The sequence below is a fragment of the Pseudorasbora parva genome, chromosome 2 (assembly GCF_024679245.1).
Source record: "Pseudorasbora parva isolate DD20220531a chromosome 2, ASM2467924v1, whole genome shotgun sequence".
In the NCBI taxonomy this organism is placed as follows: Eukaryota; Metazoa; Chordata; class Actinopteri; order Cypriniformes; family Gobionidae; genus Pseudorasbora; species Pseudorasbora parva.
Window position 1 is genome coordinate 11,535,013 of NC_090173.1, and position 26,915 is coordinate 11,561,927.

The 26,915-nt window shown below is 39.0% G+C and overlaps 1 protein-coding gene across 3 annotated transcripts in view; it reads right to left on the reverse strand.

Moving 5' to 3' along the window:
* LOC137050243 (uncharacterized) overlaps window positions 1-26,915 on the reverse strand; it is a 189,858-nt gene that overhangs the window by 51,483 nt on the left and 111,460 nt on the right. For all 3 annotated transcript variants that reach the window (XM_067428750.1, XM_067428749.1, XM_067428751.1), the window contains 2 exons: window positions 6,499-6,635; window positions 2,641-2,670 (listed from right to left, as the gene is read on the reverse strand). The gene's annotated coding sequence lies outside the window, so the exon portion shown is untranslated. The remainder of the gene's footprint in view (window positions 1-2,640; window positions 2,671-6,498; window positions 6,636-26,915) is intronic.

The following is a 26,915-nucleotide window of genomic DNA, read 5'->3' on the forward strand; positions in this document are numbered from 1 at the left end:
AGCCGAGACTCAAGAGATCTCAGGAGAAACATCAGCGACTTAAGTTGATCCATTCCATGAAGCGTCCCAGCGACACACACACACACTGAGCTTCACAGTCGCTCCGTGTGCAGAGACACCCAGAACTACAGTGGGAAATTTATAGCATCGGAGCCGCAATTGACCCGGAATACACGGGTGTAAACACAGCAGAGACACGCCAACACTCACACAGGCCTGGTATGCAGACACACACACACTGTTTATCTTCCTCTCTGTGTCACTGTCTGCCTCATGGGCCGTCCCAAACTCTGTCATATAGTCTGTGTGAATACAGTAAACACAAACAATCACTGCTCATTTGAGCTTTCTATTCATCAAAGAATCCTGGAAAATATATGAATTTTCAACACTGATAATAATCATAAATGTTTCTTGATAATCAAATCCTCATATCAGAATGATTTCTGAAGGATCATGTGACACTGAAGACTGGAGGAATGATGATAAATACAGCTTGATCACAGGAATAAGTTACACTTTACTGTAGTTTTAGCTAACAACAATAACCCCGTTTGACAGTCAGGATGCTCCATGTGTAGGCGCATTAGGGTTTGGAACAACCCGTGGTTGTGGGTTTTTTTTTTTGAGCTTCTGAAATGCGGTGTGTGTGTGTGTGTGTGTGTGTGTGAGAGAGAGAGAGAGAGAGAGAGAGAGAGAGAGAGAGAGAGATGTGAGTGTGTGTTGGTGTGTGTATAAAACAAAGTTGTGTGTGTGTGTGTGTGTGTGTGTGTGTGTGTGTGTGTGTGTGTGTGTGTGTGTGTGTGTGTGTGTGTGATGCGCAGGTTTAGGGGTAGAATTAGTGAAAGGGAAGAGAAGATACAGTTTGTGAAGTATAAAAACCATTACATCTGTGGAGAATCCCCATGGAAACACGACGTGTGTGTGTGTTTTGCAGGACTGCTTGTATTTAGGACTCCTCTACGGCTTTAACGATCTTCTACATTTCAAAGGCTTGTTTAGAAATCTGATCTGTGCATACCTACACACACACAACTCTCTCTCTTGTACACACACCAACACACACACACTCACATCTCTCTCTCTCTCTCTCTCTCTCTCTCTCTCTCTCTCTCTCTCTCTCTCTCTCTCTCTCTCTCTCTCTCTCTCTCTCTCTCACACACACACACACACACACACACACACACACACACACACACACACACACACACACACACAAGCTGTTTTTAAATCACTCCTTCAGTGTGGCAGTGTAAACAAACGTTAGTTTGGCCTGTGTTACAGAGTTAATACACACACACACACATACAGCCACAGACACACACTGTCATCTGTCTTACAACACAGACCATCCATCACAGCAGCGGAGTCGACATGTCTGACACACACACTCTCACTTTTCACACCACTAAACACACACACACACACACACACCTGAAGCAGCCAGAAGAAAACACATCGATTCGATGCGCTGGATGATGATGTCATCGCGAGAGCAGCCTGGAGTCACACACTAATACCTGTGACGCTCTGTGTGTGTGTGTGTGTGTGCGTGTCTGTGTTAAAACATCCTGCAGCGTGTGTATGATTCCTCAAATCGTGTGTTGTTGAGGAGAGTTTGTTCTGATAACTTTACTGATAACTGGCAGACGCAATAGTTCGGCCTGCTACAGAGCACAGCTGAAAAACAACAACAGATACACAGAGAACACCATAGCAACCACATAGCATCACGCCCTGGCAACCCCATAGAAATACCCTGGCAACCACCACCACCAACAACAACAATAGATATGTATACGTAGATGCCTAATTCGAAAACTCAAGGAATGTAGACGAGCCGCCATTTTAGAACGGTCAACACTTCAGATGCTGTCAATCATCACTCGCATAAATAAACAAAAGCACACTGCGCAGCCTCTGTAAAACTTTGTAATGTACTCTTCAAGTTTCATTTTTAATAAAAATCCCATTTTTTAAATTATTTTGTTTATTTTATTTCGTATCTTTAGTCTTTGTAAATATATTGCTTGTTCACTATTTGTGTTTTACTCTTTTCTTGTAAATATTGTACTGTAAGTAATTATCGTACACAGCTGCACCAAAAATGCATTGGCGTTAAAAATGTACAGTTTTGGTTATGCCAATTAAGCACAATGAATTTAGCTGAATGGAAACGCAAACTATTGTTATTGACCCATGTGGGTCCAAACTGACTTAGCAGCGGTCTTGAGCATAATGCCTGTGTTTTGGCAGTGTAGATGCGGTGCCATTAAATCCAGTGCTGCTATAGTGTGTGTAGAGCTGAATTTCACAGCTCATTACACTGGCTCCAGTTCTGTCTGTCTCTCCATCTCCCCTCTGGAGCACCAGCAGGTAGACCTCAGTGTCTCTCTGCAGGCTTCTGCGGCCTGTCTGTCTGCCCTGCTGTCTGCCTGTATGTGTTATATCTACAGGATTACATGCTGCACAATAGTAGAGAAAAGACAGTTGATGTTTACAATCATTCTGAGGAGCTAACGAGCCCCGAAGAGAAAGAAAAGGACATGAAAAAGTGTTAGTCCCGTCTGCTGACTGACTTAAAGGGACAGTCCACTCCCAAAAAAAAAAAAAATCAAAAGTCTGACATAATTTACTCACCTTCATGTCGTCCCGAACCTGAATGACTTCCTGTAAAAACACAAAAGGAGATGTTAAATGGAATGCCAAATCTTTTTTTCCCATGCAATAAATGAGTACTGGGGCTGTCAAGCTCCACAAAAAGCACCAAAAGGGTTAAAATCAGGGTTTCAAAAGGGTTACGATGAGCCTTATTATCTTTAACTAACATCAAGCTATTAAAACAGTGTTAGTAATTGAAATAAAGCCGAAATAAAAAAAGATCCAAAAAGAAGAAAAATACACCGAAAGGGTTCAATTACTGGTTATAAAAATGAATAAAAGCATAGCTATTAAAGGGTTAAAATCAGGGTTATTATCATTAACTAACATTAAATTATTAAAATCATTGTTGATAACGCAAATAAAGCTGAAATACAATAAAAAGAAACAAGAAGAAGAAGAAGAAAAAACACCAAAACGGGTTAAAATCGTGGTTATTAAAGGGTTAAAATCAGGGTTATTATTGTTAACTAACATTAAATTATTAAAATCATTGTTGATAACTGAAATAAAGCTGAAATACAATAAAAAGATACAAAAAGAAGAAGAAGAAAAAACACCAAAACGGGTTAAAATCGTGGTTATTAAAGGGTTAAAATCAGGGTTATTATTGTTAACTAACATTAAATTATTAAAATCATTGTTGATAACTGAAATAAAGCTGAAATACAATAAAAAGATACAAAAAGAAGAAGAAGAAAAAACACCAAAACGGGTTAAAATCGTGGTTATTAAAGGGTTAAAATCAGGGTTATTATTGTTAACTAACATTAAATTATTAAAATCATTGTTGGTAATTGAAATAAAGCTGAAATAAAATAAAAAGATGAAAAAAATACCAAAAAGGGTTTAAATCATGGTTATTAAAGGGTTAAAATTAGAGTTATGAAAAGGTTATGATCAAGTTATTATCAATAACTAACATTAAACTATTAAAACGTCATTGTTAACCGAAATAAAGCTGAAATAAAATAAAAAGCTCCAAAAAAGTGGGGGGTGGGGGACACACCAAAAAGCGTTAAAATCATGGTTATTAAAGGGTTAAAATCGTGTTTTTTAAAGGGTTAAAATTATGGTTATTAAAAGGTTAAATCATGGTTATTAAAAGGTCAAAATCATGGTTATTAAAGGGTTAAAATCATGGTTATTAAAGGATTAAAATTATGGTTATTAAAAGGTTAAATCATGGTTATTAAAAGGTCAAAATCATGGTTATTAAAGGGTTAAAATCATGGTTATTAAAGGATTAAAATTATGGTTATTAAAGGGTTAAATCATGGTTATTAAAAGGTCAAAATCATGGTTATTAAAGGGTTAAAATCATGGTTATTAAAGGGTTCAAATCATGGTTATTAAAGGGTTCAAATCATGGTTATTAAAGGGTTCAAATCATGGTTATTAAAGGGTTCAAATCATGGTTATTAAAGGGTTAAAATCATGGTTATTAAAGGGTTCAAATCATGGTTATTAAAGGGTTCAAATCATGGTTATGAAACGGTTCAAATCATGGTTATTAAAGGGTTAAAATCATGGTTATTAAAGGCTTAAACTTATGGTTATTAAAGGGTTCAAATCATGGTTATTAAAGGCTTAAAATTATGGTTATTAAAGGGTTCAAATCATGGTTATTAAAGGGTTCAAATCATGGTTATGAAACGGTTCAAATCATGGTTATTAAAGGGTTAAAATCATGGTTATTAAAGGCTTAAAATTATGGTTATTAAAGGGTTCAAATCATGGTTATTAAAGGGTCAAAATCATGTTTTTTTAAAGGGTTAAAATCATGGTTATTAAAGGGTTCAAATCATGGTTATTAAAGGGTTCAAATCATGGTTATTAAAGGGTTCAAATCGTGGTTATTAAAGGGTTCAAATCGTGGTTATTAAAGGGTTCAAATCGTGGTTATTAAAGGGTTCAAATCGTGGTTATGAAAGGGTTCAAATCATGGTTATTAAAGGGTTAAAATCATGGTTATTAAAGGATTAAAATTATGGTTATTAAAGGGTTCAAATCGTGGTTATTAAAGGGTTCAAATCGTGGTTATGAAAGGGTTAAAATCATGGTTATTAAAGGGTTAAAATCATGGTTATTAAAGAGTTCAAACCAGGGCTATAATCTCAAACTTACAAAATTATTAAAATCAGTGTTGGTAATTGAAAGCTCCAAAAAGAAGGGGAAAAAAGGCCAAAAAAGGGTTAAACTCAGTGTTATTAAAGGGTTAAATCAAATTATAAAGGGTTATAATCTCAAACTAACAAAATTATTAAAATCATTGTTGGTAAATTAAATAAAGCTGAAATAAAATAAAAACTTGAATGGCAAATAAATTATTATTAAAAAATATATAAATATATATACAAATGACAAATATGCACATCATAAAATGACTACAACTAAAACCAAAAATATAGAATAAATGCTAATTGAAAAATATGAATAATAACTACAATAGTACATATATAATACTCAAAATAGCATCATAAAAATAGTCCATTTGACTTGTGTAAGTCTTAACAGGCCATATGATGAGGAAAAGACAAACACTGCATATGTCAGTAGCTCACTGATCATAGATATGTGTACATAGATGCTTAATTCGACCAATCCGCACAGACACTAATGAGGAATCTATATTATATCTATGCTCAAGCCGGTATTTTGAACTTATTCAGTGGAAGTAATGGTGCTGGGGATACTAGATGAGATTCGTCTGATATGAGATACTGTTGTGTTACTCGCAGAAACCGATCGTTTCGTGTCTTAAGACATCAATGTGTCGCCACGAGCCGCAGGGTTTAATATGGATTTGTATGTCTGTGTGTTTTTTACTCTCATAGAAATACACCCCATTGACATGCATTATACGAGCAATGGCAGGAGTTAAAAATCTTCATTTGTGTTCTCCTGAAGAAACAAACACACCTACATCTGGGACGCCCTGGGGGTCAGCAGATCAACATCACAGTCTCATTTTTGAGTGAACTATCCCTTTAACACTATTGATGATTTTTAAATGACGTGGAATACAGTGCGTGAGAAGTTACGGAGTTTGACAGCTGCAGTCTCCATGCGTTTGGTTATTTTGCACTTCATGTCATTCGGGGTTTGAAATGACATGATAATGAGTTGTTATTGTGTAACTATCCCTTTAAGAGACAGAAGAGCTCATATTGAAGTGTGTGTGTCAGTCTTTTGGCTCCAGTACTTCAGAAGAAAGAAGGAAAGGTAATACAAACAGAGATGGGGGAAGTGTGTGTGTGTGTGTGTGTGTGTGTGTGTGTGTGTGTGTGTGTGTGTGTGTGTGTGTGTGTGTGTGTGTGTGTGTGTGTGTGTTGCTTGTTGTTAATTTGCTCCATGCCGATCAGTCAAACAGGAACCCCAACCGAGCAAATCTCGTTTTCATGACTGTCAGCAAGAACTCAAGCAGAGAAGCGGCTGCGGACGGAGAGATGCAGAGAAAACGAGAGGGAGAAGAGAGGCGCCAAATAGTAATTAAAGCCGTGTAGATTAAGTTTACAGAAGTGTGATGCTTTAACTCGCTTTATTACCCCCCACAGGGGTGTAAAAACTCTCCCTCTGTGTGTGTGTGTGTGTGTGTGTGTGTGTTGGGTAGGTTTAGGGGTAGTGTAGGAGGATAGAAAATACGGTTTGTACAGGATAAAAACCATTACGCCTAAGGAATGTCCCCACATTTCACAAAAACAAACGTGTGTGTGTGTGTGTGTGTGTGTGTGTGTGTGTGTGTGTGTGTGTGTGTGTGTGTGTGTGTGTGTGTGTGTGTGTGTGTGTGTGTGTGTGTGTGTGTGTGTGTGTGTGTGTTTAAGGCTGGTTCTGCACCTCAGGCCTCCTGGCAGTGTGAGGCTCCGAGAACGACCCCTGCGCCGCCTCACACCTCGCCGATAATTGGAAGGGTCGCGTCTTTTTCACCGTGTGCTTTGACTTCTGTCTCCCGCACTGTTCAGTAGCTTCTCCTGCTGATATAACACACACACACGAAAGATTCATTTTATCTGTTGCTGGAAATAAGCAACACACTGACAAACACTAGATGTCAACCGTGCATTAGGGAATGAAACAGCAATCTCTGAGAGAAAATAGTTTCTACACCAATTTATTTTGTTCAGTGTACAATAGAACAGAAGCCAGGAGAGAGCAGCCACACACACACACACACACACACACACACTCGCATTCACACACAAACACACTCACACACATTCACACAAATACACACTCTCTCATACACACACACACACACACACACACACACACACACACACACACACACACACACTCAAACACTCTCATACACACACACACACACACACACACTCACAAACACTATCTCTCACTCTCTCTCATACACACACACACACACAAACACACTCTCTTTCTCACACACTCATGCACGCATACACACACACACAAACAAGCTCGCATTCACACACAAACACACTCACATACTCACACTCTCTCTCTCTCTGACATACACACACACACACACACTCTCACACACTCTCTCTCACACACACAAACATGCTTGCATTCACACGCAAACACACTCACATACTCACTCACTTACTCTCTCTCTCTCTCTCTCTCTCTCTCTCTCTCTCACACACACACACACACACTCTAACACTCTCAAACACACACACTCTCATACACACACACACACACACACACAATCACAAACACTCTCTCTCTCACACATACACACGCTCTCTCTCACACTCATGCACGCATACACAAACACACTCGCATTCACACACAAACACACTCACACTCTCTCTCTCTCACACACACACACACACACACACAAACACACACACACACACACACACACACTCACAAACACTCCCTCTCACACACACACACACACACACACACACACAAACACGCTCTCTCTCACACACTTATGCACGCATACACACATAGATACACACAAACACGCTCGCATTCACACAAACACACTCACATTCTCTCTCTCTCTCTCTCTCTCACACACACACACACACACTCTCACACACACTCTCTCACAAACAAACACGCTCGCATTCACACACAAACACACTCACCTACTCACACTCTCTCTCTCTCTCACACACACACACACACACACACACACATTCATGCACAAACAAACACACAGACACACGCTTGCATTCACGCATACACACACACTCTCTCTCAAAGTGAGATGTCTAAGTCATAACTGAACTAATGTAATCTTATACCCCAAAATTTGGAGAAACATGATGAAATTAAAGAAAATGAAGCCTATTTCAGGGCCTTGATTGATTGACTGATTGACACTGTGTTCAATTAAGTAATTTCCCTTCTCATAATTCATCAACAAACACATTTCATTATTCTCATGCTGGTCCTCATCACTATAATGCAATCATTTTACTCTATTGTCATCCAAAATACAATGTCTTATGTCTGTTCTCATGTCGTCTGATCTACCAAAACACTGATCGGAAGAATAACCAACCATTAAAGGACAACTCCGGTGAGAAATGACCCTAGGGGTAATTAACAGATGGTTACCGAGTAGATCGTTCTCTGGGATGCATTTTCATGAAAATCAAATGTAAAGAGTTTTGTCTCTAAAAACAGATTAGCTTATAACGCTTGTCTATGGGGCACAGAGTAGTGAAATTAAATCGCTAGTTAATACCACTAACAAGGCTCAAAATAGCCTCACACTAACACGGCAGCATAATGAGGGTCCCTACATGCAAACCGAAGCATTGAGAACTTTGTAAGTGTACAAACAGTTTAATAAGAAGATACTTTATAAACACAGTACATTAGGCATTTACAGACGGCGGCCATCTTGGAAAACAGTCTCGACTAGTCGAGCCACGAACGCTGTGCTTATGCCTGGCTCACATTTCAGGAGTTTTAGGCCGATTTATGCCCGATTTTTCCCTCCCGAGCCTCGGAGAAAAAATATTTTCCAGGACTCGATTGGTTCCGATGTTCGGCGCAGATTATCTGGTAATGTGAGGCGTTCACAGATCAAATCTTGCACCACCCGATCTGCTCTCACGCAAATCGGGTTCGCCCCGATCATATCCAATGTGTTTGATATTTATCGGGATGAGCACGACTGTAATAACGTCAGTACTGTCACAATAGCCAATAGGAAACAAGTCTACGACGAGACGGACATTTCGAAATGGCGACCGCGAGTTGAGCTGCCATAGTTTGCTGTAGCTCTGACTCTGAGAGAGAGAGAGAGAGAGAGAGAGAGAGAGAGAGAGAGAGAGAGAGAGAGAGAGAGAGAGAGAGAGAGAGAGAGAGAGAGAGAGAGAGAGAGAGAGAGAGAGAGAGAATATCAGCATTTCTAGCTTTTCATTTGACAGCACAAATCTACACTAACAGGTGACGATGGCTTCTGAACTAGGCAGCGGTAAACATTATAACGGTAAACATTCAGGCACACTAGTGTGACCTAGCGCTCGTGCAGGTTCGCCTCAAATACTCAGAAATAAGAAAACAATAGATGACAGTCGTCTGAACGTTCCTTCACTTTATTCTCAGTCACACACGTAATAACCAGCCTGAAAAACCCACGACACTCCAGTACAATAAGTGCGCATGCTCCACCTTTATACGACCCGAGGGGAAAAACACATCTCTCTCACACACACACACACACACACACACACACACACACACACACACACACACACACACACACACACGAGCGCCAGAACGACAGGATCAAATAAGGTTAATAAAATCACCTCCATTTCTCGCTGAAGAACTGACCATCCGTCTCCCTGACCATTGTCTAACCCACACTGGTTTACTCTTACAGTTTTGTTTTTTCCACAACAATGATCATTATTGATACAGCAGGTTGTCATGCTACAGTCGGCATATCCATTTTGTTTTCCCGCTTCCGATCGGCTGCGTAGATCACGTGACGCACTTCCTCTGGCACGATAATCTTAATAATATTTTGTAGTGTGTGATGCTCCTCGATGTTCAAATTTTGTAGTGTGAGCATGTTTAAGATTTGAGGGAAGAAAATCTGCAAAGATTCTCCTGAAATGTGTGCTGCAACCAGACTTTACAATCGGAGAGGATTTTAAAACTCCTGTAGTGTGAGCCAGGCATAAGTGATGAACTGTGACTTGGAATATCATACGGTCCGTTGTTTCCGGAAGAAAGCACTAAACGCAACAGAGAAAATAAATAAAAAAATAAAAAATTGTCCATGTAATTAGATTTCACAAACTTAATTCCTATCGACCAGCTCACTTAGCACAGCGCTCGTGGCTCGACTAGTCGAGACTGTTTTCCAAGATGGCCGCCGTCTGTAAACGCCTAATGTCCTGTGTTTATAAAGTATCTTCTTATTAAACTGTTTGTACTCTTACAAAGTTCTCAATGCTTCGGTTTGCATGTAGGGACCCTCATTATGCTGCCGTGTTAGTGTGAGGCTATTTTGAGCCTTGTTAGTGGTGTTAACTAGCAATTTAATTTAACTTACTCTGTGCCCCATAGACAAGCGTTATAAGATAATCTGTTTTTAGAGACAAAACTCTTTACATTCGATTTTCATGAAAACGCATCCCAGAGAACGATCTACTCGGTGTTAAATACCCCTAGGGTCATTTTTCACCGGAGTTGTCCTTTGAGAACTTTTATTAATATTTAGCCGCTAGAAGAAATGCTCAAAAGCTGAAGATAAGTCAACGAACCGGTGGGCCGTGAGGTCAGACTCACAGGTTGTTCCTCCGTCAGCTGCTGTCTCTAATAAGGGCGTATCCCGTTTAATGAGAAAATGGCCCCCTGGGGTCCCTGTGAAGCCCCTTCTGTCCCCCGTCCCAGTGTGGCCTGTTTAAACACACAAATGCATATCGCACCAGTTTGTTAATTTGGACTAATCATTCCTTTTTCTTCAACAGAGGATAGAGACAGAGCGACACACGTCATAATCTGAAAGCCACGCCCACCGGGGGGGGGGGGGGGGGGGGGGAGTTGGACGACAAACCAACCGTCTCCATTGACTTTCTATCGCGGGAAGCGGCCTCCTTGTCATTTCAGACTTATTACAAAAAAACAAACAATGTCTAAAAGCTGATATTTGACGAGGTGTACAGAAAACAAGCTAAAGAACCCAGAACCAAAAACCCAGAAGTGTTGATAAGCTGCTGACCCAAAAAACGAGCGTTTAAAGACATTAAAGTGGATACAGGCACTTGAGTCAGAGCGAGACATGCTATATTACAGTGAGAACTACGCCCACTGGAGGGGAAAGTCATCAGAGACAGGAAATATAACATATAAAACTGACATTTGATATTGGACACCATGTTTACTGCACACGTAGACATACTGAGTGTCAGGATCCCAAAACTGACCCATTCTTCCAGCTGAAGCATCACGTCTTATTGCCTGTGTCCACTTTAGTCTCCTTAAACGCTCGTTTTTTGGGATGGATATCAGCTTTTAGACAGTGTTCTGTTTCTTGTTATAAATAAGAAAAGACGAGGCGACCGCTTCACGCAATGCAAAGTCAATGGAGAGCACTAGATGTCACAGAATTCCAGATGTACTAAATGTAGTGTGTGTGTGTGTGTGTGTGTGTGTGTGTGTGTGTGTGTGTGTGTGTGTGTGTGAGAGAGAGTATGAGAGAGTGTGTGAGTGTGTGTGAGAGAGAGAGTGTGTGTGTGTGTGAGTAAGAGTATGTGTGTGTGTGTATGTGTGTGTGTGTGTGTGCGTGTGCGTGTGCGTGTGAGAGAGAGAGTATGAGAGAGTGTGTGAGGGTGTGAGTATGAGTGTGAGAGTGTGAGCGTGTGTGTGTATGCAAGAGAGTATTTGTGTGTGAGAGAGAGAATGTGTGTGTGTGTAAGAGAGTATGTGTGTGCTTGTTTTTGTGACATATCAGGACAAAAATGTGTATAATAACATGGGTATGACACAGGTATTACAGAAAATGGTGACATATCAGGACATTACCCATGTCCCCACTTTTCAAAATGCTTATAAATCACACAGGAGGAGTTTTTATGAAAAAGTAAAAATGTTTCCTGTGATGGGTAGGTTTAGGGGTTTAGGGGCAGTGCAAGGGGATAGAAAATACGGTTTGTACAGTATAAAAACCATTACGCCTATGGAGAGTCCTCACAATTCACAAAAACAAACATGTGTGTGTGTGTGTGTGTGTGTGTGTGTGTGTGTGTGTGTGTGTGATGGGTAGGTTTAGGGGCAGTGTGTGTGTGTGTGTGTGTGTGATGGGTAGGTTATGGGGCAGTGTGTGTGTGTGTGTGTGTGTGTGTGTGTGTGCCTGTGTGTGTGTGACAGGGAGGTTTAGGGGTAGAGTTAGTGTAAGGGGAGAGAAGATAGAGTGTGTACAGTATAAAAACCATTACATCTATGGAGAGTCCCCATGAAACGTGTGTGTGTGTGTGTGTGTTACGGGGGGATGGAGTGATGGACAGCTCACACGCCAGCCATTATAGTGAGGTGCTGCCAGCATCGCCATGGCAACAGGCCAGGGGCCCGGCAGAACAAAGAAGCAGGATCCCAGTGTGTGTGTTTGTGTGTGTGTGAAAGACCAACGGCCTCCAACCCTCATATTTACATGTGACGCTAAAGGGTTAATTGCTGTGAATTCCTGGGCTGCGTGTGAACTCCGCACGAGTGTGTCGTCTTTGATTTGACAGCGCGGACACTTCTGGAGTTACAGATGTTCAGCGCATCCATTTAGATGATTCAATATCGATTTAATATCTCAATCGACTTGAGCTGTTTCTCAGATGTTTCTCCTGCTAAAAGACCCCCAGAAATCTCACACGTGTCTCCTCTACAATTTCAGAAAAGATGATTTGTCTCAAAAAAATGTGCTCAAATTTGCCAAGATATGCAGAGAAGCCTAAATATGAGCTCAAACATTTCTCATGTTCATTTTACAGCGGATTATAGACGACTATAGAACCATCCGGGTCTTCATTACTGTCTAAAGGTTTGGGGTCAGTAAAAGAAATTAACACTTTCATTCAGCAAGAATTAGGGGTGGGTGATATGACCAAAATCTAAAACTAAATAATTGTATGTCACAATAACAATACATCACGTTTATGTTTTTTTTGTTTTGTTTCTCTGCTTTAGATGAAGTTATGATATACATTTTGTTAACACTTTAGAATAATGGCCATTAGTTAACATTAGTTAAAGCGATTAGCATATGGCTTTGTATCAGTAGAAACCCTGGAGTATAATCAAATGATTGTGCTTTCCCCCCTCATATCCCCCTGAGACAAGAGATTTATGCATTTTATTTCTGGAAAAATTCCTCCCGTGACGCAAATTGACGATATTTGCATCATCGGAGGAATGTTTGGCCAAAGGCTAAAGACTACAGCCAGCAGAGGGAGCCATTTCCGCATGTTTTGAACCCGCGCATGAGGGATGGAGATCACACTCACAGCTCAGCTCGCAGCTGCAGGCACTCATTTAAACGGAGCTATGGTGAGCAATGTAAGTGTTTTAACTTCTCAAATAAATCTGTACGAAAGTTAAGCTTCTAAAGGCATGAACTGAAAACGTGCCAGACTGAAGACACGCTGTGAACGACTGCCGTGAGTGTGTTTACCTCAGCTCTCATCACGAGAGCTCATCAGCTCCTTTATCTGACTCCGACAGCGTTAGTGCTGTGAGACTCACGCGGCGACTCCATCGTTATATTGAACACACACGTTCAGTTTTTAATTGTCGTGTCTTCTCCAACTCAGTCACAGTAATCCAGTAGCGGTGGCTTTGAGAATGGCCTCACAGGGCAGCGAAGCATTCTGGGAATTGTAGTCTTTCATCCCCATGAGACAAAAATACATTTTCTGTCTTTTCTCAGTCTAGAAGGCACCAAATTCAAAAATAATTTCACATTTCTACTACATTGATGACCCAGTTTAAATACAGATTCATCTTCCCAGCGCTGAAGTAACCCTTTAACTACATTAGTTAACAATAACTAATAATGAACTGCACTTATAAAGCATTTATTTATTTTTGTTCATGTTGATTTCAACATGTACTAATGCATTATTAAAATCTTGTTAACATTAGTTAAAGCAATGTGAACTAACATGAACAAACCAGCTGGATTTTTATTAAATAACATTAGTAAAGATGAACAAATAAAGATGATGCGATATTATCCCGTTTAACATTGTAAAGCTGCTTTGAAACAATCGCTATATAAATAAAGTTGACTGATTGATTGAAATACAGTAATGAAGTGCTGGTTAGTTCATGTTAGTTAATACATTAACTAATGAAACCTTATTGTTACCTACATTTTTTTATTGAGATGGTATAAAATCTCATAATCAATTTTAAAATCACCCCCCAAAAAACTAATTCTATCTTAAAGGTGCAATGGTATCACCTGTTGGTTAATCATCAAAACAATTGTATATTTATATTAGCAAATTAGACATTACCTTATTTAAAGGTGCACTATGTAACTTTTCCGTCCACTAGAGGGCGCCTATTCAAAGCAAAGGCGTAGTTTGAAGACGGCAGGTTTGAGCGCAGCATCTTGGGGCATGTGGTCTTCACCTCACAGCCAGTGGGATTGAATCGGGATAGGACTCGTGCAGAAATCATGATCATGGATGAGATTAACGTTACTGTAGTGTGAAGCAGAGCAGGAGCGAGTGTTGAGGAGCTGAGCACGGTCGCTGGCGCGATTGATAATGAGATGAACAACACACGCCTCCAGAGCAGCAGTGGGACTTTTATTATGACAGGACACAGTCGCCGGCGCCATTTCTGCTTTTCCGGTCATGAGTGTGAGGAGATCAAGCGGCAACCTCCCGCGATCTTTCTTGAAGCCGATACGGAAGTGATTTAAACTGTAGTTCATCGACTGGCCACTAGAGACAGACTCCAGAAGGAGCAGAATCTCATTGAGCCTCATGTTAAAATCATAGACTGTAAAAGAATATGGACGTAGTGTCCGTGACGTCACCCATAGGATTCCGATAAGCCGTTCTGAAGCTTAAAGTATGGTCGAGCTGGGCGTTGCCATCTTGTGAGCGAGTCATCGCGTGTCACTCCCGCATAACAGAAAATGGGCAAAAAGGCGGGATGTGCGCGGAGCTGAGGTGACGCAATAACTATAGATGGCATATAAATGGCTATCCACTTGTAACCACGCCCTTAATTATGCAGAACTTTAAGGTTTTATATAACGTAAACGATTGAGTTATAAAAAAATTCACCCCCCTCACAGTTGTCATGAAGATTAAAATTAGCCTTATAAGCCAAAACCACAATTTGTACCAGGCTGTAAACATGTTTTTCTCTGCTTTAAAGTTGAGAATTTTAACATGGGGCTCAATGAGATTCTGCTCCCTTCTGGAGCCTGTCCCTAGTGGCCAGTTGAGGAATTGCAGTTTACATTACTTCCGTATTGGATTCAAGAGAGATCGCGGGAGGTTGCCGCTTGGTTAAAATGCCCAACTTTACAGCAGAAAAAAAAACATGTTCACAGTCTGGGACAAACTGTGGTTTTGGTCTATACGGCTAATTTTGACCTTCATGACAACTGTGAGGGGGTGAATGTTTTTATAACTCAATCATTTAGGTTATATAAAGCCTTAACGTTCTGCATAATTAAGGGTGTGGCCACATTTAGTGACAGGTGGATAGCCATTTATCCGCCGTCTATAGTCATTGCGTCACCTCAGCTCCGCCCAATTCCCGCGATTTTGCCCATTTTCTGTTATCCGGGAGTGACGCGCGATGCATGGGCGTAGGTTTAGGGGGGGACGCTAGGTACTAGTCCCAATCAATATTTTAAGATGGCAAAATTGTCCCCACCAATATTTTAGCGAACTCCTTCGTGCTGCTATATGGATCGATTCCGACGGCCAGGACGAAACAAAAGAAACGGTTGCCAGTCCCTTGAAATACGGAATCGTCCATTATTTACAAGCAAAATGACGCGTACAGCAAGTTTGCGTTTTAGCGGCGCTTTGCTGCCATAACGACGGAGTCTCGAGAGCATGCGCTGGAAACCTGCGCGGTTTTTTAAAAACACGTCGAGCTCGCGTCCACAGTTTGAACGCAAGAGAATTTCCAGATATAGGGCTGAATAGAAACAAAGGGGTCAGTGAGTTTGTCCAGTAACTCACGATGAACTGCACACTTTGCAGAGAAGCATTTCAGTGTCTCAGACTGTCTGACTTAAAGCATGTGATGACAGACACATCCGTGAACTAAAGGTAGGCCTATTGTTTTTTAATGGATAATATATTCATATATTATTCCATACATTATCAGACCAAACCTACGCCCTTGGCGCGATGACTCGCTCGCAAGATGGCGACACCCATCTCATCTCTACTTTAAGCTTCAGATCGGCTTATCAGAATCCTGTAGGTGACGTCACGGACGCTACGTCCATATTTTTTTTACAGTCTATGGAGACGCAGCTATATCATATTAGACACATCTGAGTGTGTTGAAGATGATGTTATGACATTATGGCTGCTTTGACACTTGTTCACACTGCAGTGAGAGTACACTCTAAAAAATGCTGGGTTGTTTTAACCCAATGTTGGGTCAAATATGGACTAACCCAGCAATTGGGTTGTTTTAACCCTGCGGTTGGGTTAAATATTAGCTTAAGACAACCCAATCGCTGGGTTAAAGCAACCCAATTGCTGGGTTAGTCCATATTTGACCCAACATTGGGTTGTTTTATACCACACATTTTTTAGAGTGTAATGCCCGTTTCACACATGCTCTGTCTGAAGTGCGTATGCGGTGTGTGTGTTGCACGCGCTGTTGCGCTTTCACATATGCCGCGTTTGCAGTCCGTAACTGATCCACGGCTATATACCAAAAACACAGCAATTATTCATTATTTTTATTTCAAATGTAAAGGATAGTTCACTTTAAAATGAAAATTCTGTCATAATTTACTCACCCTCAAGTTTTTTCAAACCTGTATGAATTTCTTTCTTTAGCTGAACACAAGGGAAGATATTTTGAAGAATGTCAGTAACCAATCAGTTAACTGGAGCCATTGACTTCCATAGTAGGAAAAAAAAAATACTATGAAAGTCAATGGCTCCAGTTAACTGTTTGGTTAAAGCCTGACGTGGAACTCAGTTCTAGTCCGAATATGAGTCTGCTGCTCCATTGGGCTGTGATTATGGGGCGTCTTTTAACCGAACCAGGAAAGACCTCAATTGGACAGACCTACAACCAATCAGAGCAACGGAGCGACGCATAACATTAGCTGTCAAATGTCAACAGAGCTTAACTGCACTGTGTTGCCAAGTCTGCGTTTTTTCCCGCAGGTTGTTTTCTATGTCCGTGGGTTGAAGCGACTATTATGTGATATATAGACCCATGAGTGCGAATTTTAGCAGGCAAAGCTTCCAGCGCGCGTGCAGACTCAAAGTTGAACATTCTTCAACTCTCGGCATCCAGTAAAAAATGCTGAGTGCTCAGCACTTGAGCGTTAAATACTCGCTCGGAGCCTCGTTATGCGTTCATAATACGCTTTGGTGGACACCGAAAAACATTTTTGTCCTACTTTGTAAACAGTAAATATATTAAAATGACACAGCTGAGACAAATAACGTAGCTATGTGACTTTCTGGAAAGCAGGATCACTACAGGTTGATGGCAGATGGACACAGCGTAAAATAAAAGCGAGAGCAGGCGGGTCCCTGGTGTGGGAGAATCATTGGTCATTGGTCATTGGACACAATCATTGGACGTGTCAATCAAATACAAATTTAAAGAATTATTAATATACAGTAATAATCAATGGGACTCGAGAGGACTCGGGAATGACAAGACCAAGACCATTAAAATATAGTCTCGAGACCGAGTCCAAGACCGAGTCCGAGTACTACAACACTGATTAAAAGTGCTCTTTTAGTTAAAAAATAAAAAATAAGAACCAAATAAAAAACCTGCCGCCGTTTGGTTCCAAGGTCTGAGGGTGTGTTAAAAAATTATGGTGCTTACAATAATTTAGTCCAGGAGCTCTGGACTCATTATTATCATTATATTATAGATTATTATTATACATCAGTGCTCATTTCATATATCTCATATATCTCTTTGTGCTCCGACACTAGCACAGTAAGGCACATTCTCCATTTTTCTTGTGCTTATGGAAACGAGTCAGGTCTTGATACTCAGCTGTCAGAAAGGCGCTTGACGTAGGAAAATCTACTTTTTAATCACAAAAGTTGAACATCTTTTTAACTTGAAAAGACGCGCGGAGCTGCAGAAAAAAGACGTCGGCGTTGCAGTTTTAAAAAAAACGCTTGTGGCATTTTTGAAAACACGGTTTACTCCATAGGATTATAATGTAAAACAGATGTTGGCAGTTTCAAAAAAGACGTCAAGTGTGAACACACTAAGATTTTATTTTTTCTATCATAAGTTTTTTTTCTTTTTCTCCTTTGTTTTAATTTTAGTTTTAATATAACTTTATAATACAATGCCTTTGTTTTGTTTACTTCAGTTTGGTTTCTTTAAATAAAATGTAAAAATATATATTTGACATTTGAGGCTTAATGCTAATAGAAAACCACTAAACGTTTTTTTCCGGAAGAGTGTTTTCAGCTTGTTTATTTTGATATAAAAATACAGCATGCAGTTGCTTCAAGCAATGGCATAAAGCTTTTCAAAACATCATTCAAGAAAATTATGATAATCAAAATGAATAATTGCAATTTCAGGGGAATAATCAACACGTTTTTTTTTGTTTGTTTGTTTTTGTCCTAATCGTGCAGCCCTAGTTATTTCTATTTTTTAAAAAAATGCTGTTCTTTCGAACTTTCCATTCATGAAAGAATCCTGAAAACATGGGCGTAGGTTTAGGGGGGGACGCTAGGTACTAGTCCCAATCAATATTTTAAGATGGCAAAATTGTCCCCACCAATATTTTAGCAAACTCCTTCGTGCTGCTATATGGATCGATTCCGTATCTTCCCGTATTTACAAGCAAAATGACGCGTCCCCCGTATCAAACCAATACGGGACGGGATGCACAAGATTTAGCGGCTTTGCTGCCATAGCGACGGAGTCTCGAGAACTTGCGCGCTTTTTTAAAAACATGTCGAGCTCGCGTCCACCGTTTAAACGCAAGAGGATTTCCAGATATAGGGCTGAATAGAAAAAAAGGTATCAGTGGGTCTGTCCAGTAACTTAAGATGAACCTAAGACTAGGGATGGGTACCGAAAACTGGTATTAAACGGGCCCCGGGGCTGAATTTTGAAAGACCGTTGTATCGATAAGCTCGAACGTTATCGGTTCTGCTGTCGGTACTTTTGAAAATACACGTAGAGGGAGAGAGAGAGAGCTCCGCAAACGGAGGACAGAACCAAACATTCAAACATAGCCTGGTTACACTTTAGATCTGTGATAGTCTGCTTTAGATTTTGTCATCCAAAGATTATAATAATAATATTTATGTCTAGCCCAACTTGATTCCCTTTGCAGCAGTAGCCAAGCTGTCATTTCTCTATAAAACTAAAACGTAATGACAGAATCAGCAGTTCAGCACGATCAGTGATTGTTGTAAAATACAGTCTAGTCACTGTTGGTAAATTGTGGGACGCGTTTAATAATAAAAAGAGCGATTAAATGCACAAAAATGTGCGCAAGAGATTGTTCCCAAGTCGACGCGCGCGCTCTGAAACAGCCGCAACGAGACGAGCAAATTACACTTTCGGTTTCACACTCGCGTCTAAACGATCAAATGTACACAAACATCTGTGTCAAAATGACCGGCTTGGAGAGTCTCTTAAACACAACACAGTTTGTGTCTAAAATGGACGTAGTTATTATGGATATAGTCAGGAGAAAATATAGTCCATCTGCCTATTATCAGTCGCCTATAGATCTGCATGTCTGTCTTAAAGAGGCAGCGGTGTAAATAAACATGCTGACGAATTCCTGCGAATTAAACAACCAAATGCAAAGAGAAAATCACTCACAGCTCTTGAATGAATAACTTCAGCTTTAATAAGCATTATTTTGGCTATTTATGATGAACAGTGTTATTTTACATTTGATTAGTAGAATTCTTCCTGAAATGAAAGCACTGCATGTGTAGGCTGTGTATTTTTGTTAATTGTGTGTGTGTGTGTGTGTATATATTTATATATATATATATATATATATATATATATATATATATATATATATATATATATATATATATATATATATATATATATATATAATCTCAAAAAGTACCGATAAGAATACCGTTAAAGTACCGGACCGATAAGCAGTATCGGTAAGAGTAGTAATACCGTTAAAACCTTAACGATACCCATCCCTACCTAAGACAAACTGCACCCTTTGCAGAGAAGCATTTCAGTGTCTCAGACTGTCTGACTGAAAGCAGCAATGACGGACACATCCGTGCTTCTAGGTAGGCCTATTGTTTTTTTAATGGATAATATATTAATATAATTTTCCATACATTACCAAAGCTTGGCAGACTAATTTTTTTAAACATTAGACTGGTTAATTAATAGATTATAGCCTAATTAATGCTATTAATTTATAATTTAGCTATAGGCTATATTAATAATAAATAATCCTGTCATATAAAGTTTGACATTTAAAAAATATTTAGATAAAAATGGGACAAATAACTGCATAATAATATAGTCATAATAGTAAATTAATAAAGAAAATTTAATTTAATGTTTGAATTTCAGAACATTTCTTTCAGTAAAGTGGTTACTGGTTCAAAAGAACTGCTTAAAGAGACAGTGCACCCATAAATTAAAAATCTGTCAATTTCCTTTTTAAACCTATATACATTTCTTTGTTATGTTGAATTCCTACCATGGAAGTAAATAGGGACTTTAAGCAACAGCCACTGATGGAACGGCAACAGCGACTGGAAATAAACTTTTAACTGCCGTAGCCAAAGAACGCAAAAATCACTAAGCAACAATAAAGAGACGGCGTAATGGTTCATTTAACATAATTTGACCAAATATAAAGAAACATGTAATTTAAAAAGCAAGGAAATGGTTGCTTTTGGCATTGAATTATAAACAGATACAATTAAAATGCCACATAACTATATTTACTTATCTAATCTGTCACATATTAATGACTACGGCAAATCAGCTGTTCTCCCAAGTAGACGGTTACAGTAGAACGTCACAAAGTAGCAGTTAAAGTCGCGCATGCGCAATAGAACGCCAGAACGCCAGAACGCCGTTGCCGTTCCATCAGTGGCTGTTGCTTAAAAACCCTAATGGTGCCCCCAAAGCAGCCTGGTTACGAACTTTCTTCAAAATATCTTCTTTTGTGTTCAGCAGAACAAAGGAACTCGTACAGGTTTGGAACATCATGAGGGCGAGTAAATGATGACAGGATTTTTATTCTTGGGTGAGCCATCCCTTTAAAGTGCACCAATATAGGCTATTAAAGAGTTCTTTAGAAATAAATAAAATAATCAAATGTAAATTAATATAAAATGTGTTCTGTTGCAAGCTTGCACAGGCCTACTTGATTCCATGTTTATTGTTGAGCTGTTGTCATTGTTTAATTGTCACTCTTATCACTACTATCACTCTTTAAATGCCAAGTTCATAAATGATTTTCAAAAACTGATTCAAAACTGGTTTGGAGGAAAAAAACTTACAAACAAAATAACTTATTTTCAATCTAAAAAGTGATTGTGCATGATTATATAGCATTATGGCTTTAAAATCAAAAAATGTGGTTATAATGGAAGTCAATGGGGCAAAAACAGCCACAAACAGTAAATGAGGGAGGAACAAAAACTGATCCTGTACAAAAACGAACAATGCATCAAATCTAAAGTTGTTACTAATCTTTGACATGCTCAATAATGTGATAAGAGGTAAAAAAAAAAAAAAAAAATCCAGTCCACAATCATTTTTTATATTGAAAATAATTTTGTGTGCATGTTGGTTTTTTTTCCAAATAAGTTTTGAAAATCATTTATGAACTTGACAATTAAAGAGTATTTAGTTTTTTATTATTAAAAAAAAAAAAATGGGGCTGAAAAGCCTCATAAATCAATAAAGGTTTATTCCTATGGTGCATTTCCATATTCAGTAATAAATAATAGACTATATAATCTGGGCAAACCTGGTGGGATGTCCCCACCAAAGCTCAGACCAAACCTACGCCCTTGCCTGAAAAAGTAATTGTATCACGGCTTCCACAAAAATATGATAATCTAAATTTGTATAAATGTTTCTTGATCATCAAATCCTCATATCAGAATGATTTCTGAAGGATCATGTGACAGTAAAACTGGAGTACTGATGATAAATACAGCTTTGATCACAGGAATACTTTTTTTTTTTTTTTTTTTTCAGGGACAATGCAGAAGCCATAACAAAAAATGTGTAGATGTGTTGCATTAAAGGTTTCTAGCCAATAGACTAATCTGCAACCCCAGTCCCTGGTCAGGCCCTTCTAAAAACATATACCCAATTTATTTACACAACCACATTACACAGACCAGCCATTAAAACTATAAGAAAGCTCAGTGTCCACATGTTTGATTTTCTTTCAGCCAGAATTTCACCTTTCTATTAAATGTTTTCAGGTTTCTGTTTTTATTTCTGTTGGCATTACAGTTTAACATATATTGACATAGAAAGCATGTATCATACACTGTAAAAAAATATAAAAATAAGTTGCCTGGTTGCCTTAACATTTTGAGTTCACTGAAATTAAAAAATGTGAGTTAATACAAATGAACATTTTTTGAGATTTGACAACCTTTACTCAAATATTATTAAAAGATTTTGTAAGCATATTGGGTAATTGTGTGTGTTTTATTTGTGACGACGCAGCCAAATAGTGCTATTTTCATGATTTATCCAATTTTTTATGTGGTTCAGATACAATAATATTTTGAGTTTCTATTTCCTTCATTCCTTCAACTCAAATTTTTACTTTCAATAAACTCAAAATTTAAAGGCAACCAGGTTACTTACTTTTTAAGTTAAACAGTTGAGCAGACGAGACATCTTTAACAAACATTAAATAAAGCGTACCGACCCCAAACTTTTGAACGGTTGTGTACAACCCCAAACCAGAAAAAGTTGGGACAGTATGAAATGTGCAAATAAAATAAAAAAGAAGTGATTTCTAAAATTACTTTGACTTGTATTTCATTGCAGACAATATGCACACAAAATATTTCATGTTTTGTCTGGTCAACTTCATGTCATTTGTAAATATGCATCCTTTCCTGTCATTCACACCTGCAACACATTTCAAAAAAAGTTGGGACAGTAAAGCATTTACCACTTTGTAATGTTGCCATTCCTTTTCACAACACTTAAAAGACGTTTAGGGACTGAAGACACCAAGTGATGAAGTGTTTCAGGTGTAATTTTGTCCCATTCTTCCTGCAAACAAGTCTTAAGGTGGGCAACAGTACGGGGTCTTCGTTGTCGCATTTTGCGCTTCAAAATGCGCCACACATTCTCTATTGGAGACCGGTCGGGACTGCAGGCAGGCCAGTCAAGTACCCGTACCCTTTTCCTCCACAGCCAGGACTTTGTAATGTGTGCAGAATGTGGTTTTGCATTGTCTTGTTGAAATATGCATGGATGTCCCTGGAAAAGACATCTTCTTGAAGGCAGCATATTATGCTCCAAAATCTCTATGTACTTTTCAGCATTAATGGTGCCTTCACAGAAGTGCAAGTTACCTTTGGCACAGTACAGTTTTAACTGGCATTTGTGGATGTAACTACGTATTGTGGTACTTGACAAAGGTTTGCCAAAGTAGTCCTGAGCCCATGTGGTGATATCGCTTCTAGATGAATGACGATTCTTGATGCAGTGCCGCCTGAGGGATCGGAGATCACGGTTATTCAGCTTAGGCTTGCGGCCTTGTCCTTTACGCACTGAAATTCCTCCAGATTCCTTGAATCTTGTAATTATGTTATGCACTGTTGAATGTGAAATATCCAAATCTCTTCCTATCTTTCTTTGAGGAACATTGTTTTTAAACATTTCAATAATTTTCTCACGTATTTGTTGGCAAACTGGCGATCCTCGGCCCATCTCTGCTCCTAAAGGATTAGATCTTTCTTGGATGCTGCTTTTGTACCAAATCATAATTTCAATCACCTGTTGACATCACCTGTTTCAAATCACATCATTATTTAACCCTTTTACCTCATTACTAGCCCTAAATTGCTCCTGTCCCAACTTTTTTTTTAAATGTGTTGCAGGTGTGAATGACAGGAAAGGATGCATATTTAAAAATGACATGAAGTTGACCAGACAAAACATGAAATATTTTGTGTTCATATTGTCTGCAATGAAATACAAGTCAAAGTAAATTTAGAAATCACTACTTTCTTTTTTTATTCGCGTTTTCCAAACTGTCCCAACTTTTTCTGATTTGGGGTTGTATTTTCTGCATTTTGTGCCTCGCTAAACCTGCAATCTGCACTGTAAAAGAAAAAAAAAGGCAAATTTTGAACTTTTGCAGTACAATCGACTTGAATGTTTAAGTTATTTCAACTTAAATTATTTTAAACTGACTTTAAAAAAACAAGTTACCACTGTAAAAAAAAAATGTTTGTTTTTGTTGGTTTAACTTAAAAAAGTAAGTAACCTGGTTGCCTTAAAATTTTGAGTTTATTGAAATTAAAAATTTGAGTTGATACAATGAAGGAAATTTGTTTAATAAATAGAAACTCAAAATATTATTGTATCTGAACCACATTAAAAATGTGATAAATCAAGAAAATAGCACAATTTGGCAGCATCATCAGAAATAAAACACACAATTACCCAATATGCTTACAAAATCTTTTAATAATATTTTAATAAAGGTTGTCGAATCTCAATAAAATTTCATTGTATTAACTCAAAATTTTAATTTCAATGAACTCAAAATTTTAAGGCAACCAGGTAACTTTTTTTCTAAATATATTTTTACAGTGTAATAAAAAGTTCTTAACTTATTTTGATGAGTTAAAACAATGTAAAAACATATGTTGTCATAACTTATTAAACATATATTTTTTACAGTGGTTAACACTTTCAGTTTGGGATTGAGCCTCAGACATTTGCAGCACTAGCCCAGTTTCTGCGTTTCTGAGCGAGATTTGACCCTCCGACATCAAAGAGACACTGGCCTTGCATTCCAGGTAGCAGGAATATCTTCACTCCTAGATTCCCCGGCTATCCATCAAACAAAAAACGGTGATTTATATATATTAAAAAAATCATTTTAACGGGAAAACATCTCTGGCTCGGCATCAACAATGAACGCTTCAGAAGACGCCAATTAACCTAGCAGTGGGAGAAGCCCCGGCACATATCTACACTGCAAAAAAATGCTTTCTCACTTAGTATTTTTGTCTTGTTTCTAGTCCAAACATCTAAAAATTCTTACATTAAGAAGTATTTACTAGACAAGTAAAAGTAATTGTCTTCTTTTGGTGAAAAATAAGCTTATTAGCTTATTTTAAGCAAAAACTCTCTTAATTTTGAGTTATTTTTCCCCAAAACAAGACAATTACTTTTGCTTGTCTAGTGAATACTTCTTAATGTAAGAATTTTTAGACATTTTGACTAGAAACAAGACAAAAATACCAAGTAAGAAAAGCAGTGTATTAAACTCACCACAGTTCAGGGTCGCAAAAAGCAAGTGCAACTAGCATGAATCAGACTCTTTATCCTACGCGGGGTGGAAAAAGAAAGCACCTGCGACTTAAGAGCGGGGTTTATATACAAAGAGTGTTAAGAGCAGGCCAGCTGTAGTCTTGGAGGATAAGGTGAAAATATAAGGCCACTGACAGACGCATGTTAGCAAGTGAGCTAGCTTAGAGCGATGACAAGAGCGATAGCCGGGTTCATTTCTACAATAGCCTTTCTGAGCCGCCGTCGTGAAACAATACAAGAGAGCCGTTGCGAAATACGAGGTTTTATGGATTTTTCATGAAGTTAAAAGCAGACGAAGCGACGTGCTGACAAGCGGCTGGAGTTAAATGCGAGAGCGCACGAGAGATATGAAGGGAAAACGCTTCAACATGGTCAAACTGGGTCAGAGACGAGCCTCGTCTCAGCCAATTGGGCACCTCTGAAGCAAGAGACCGCTCTTCGGGGCGAAATAAATTATTTATAAGTTTATAACAATGACATGAAGTTTCAATTTCACTACAATGAATCCATACCCACGGAGCATAAAGCAGCACCACATGGATGAGAGGGAGCACAAGCGGTTACGCCCACCCAATCCGCCGCTCCCCAGACGTACAAAAGACGGGGAAAAACAGACGTATAGACGCCTTTCATCCTCACAATGAGAATCATATGTCTCCCGCGGCCCGCTCCAGACATTCGGTCTTCACTATAGGTGACGCCTTCGGGCACAAACGGGAATCTGAAACAAGGAACAAATCGTATGGAGATAAGAGACTTCTGGAGGGGAAGCAGCGCAAAACACAAAGCTTATAGATTCAATTCCTAGAACGGTTTTAAGAGTCCATCAACTTGAAACCCTAGCACAGATCTGCAAACCCCATCTGTAAATGCAGCGCAAGACGCCATGAATATAAAGCAGCGCTTGGTGGATCATTACAAGCCCCCCAAAAAACGAGTTGCAGGTCTCTTAGGATCCTGGAATTTGATAAAATAGGAGACTACATTATTGCACGGCTCTAAAGCATTCAACTTTGTCTGCATAGATTCAGTACATAAAGCCATATTATACCCAATCTCAACTGTGTAAACTATATTGCACACACACACACACACACACGCACGCACATGTCGAACACACACACACACATGCACGCACGCACGCACGCACACACATATATATAGCTTCATCAATATAGTACACCCAACTTTATACACATATACTCAATGTGTATAAGATCCTGATCCTCAGATCCTGGGTCAGACGTAACAACCCAGTGTTTGGGTAGTTTTTGTGTAACTCAGATCCTGGGTCAGACGTTACAACCCAGTGTTTGGGTAGTTTTTGTGTATCTCAGATCCTGGGTCAGACGTAACAACCCAGTGTTTGGGTAGTTTTTGTGTAACTCAGATCCTGGGTCAGACGTAACAACCCAGTGTTTGGGTAGTTTTTGTGTAACTCAGATCCTGGGTCAGACGTAACAACCCAGTGTTTGGGTAGTTTTTGTGTAACTCAGATCCTGGGTCAGACGTAACAACCCAGTGTTTGGGTAGTTTTTGTGTAACTCAGATCC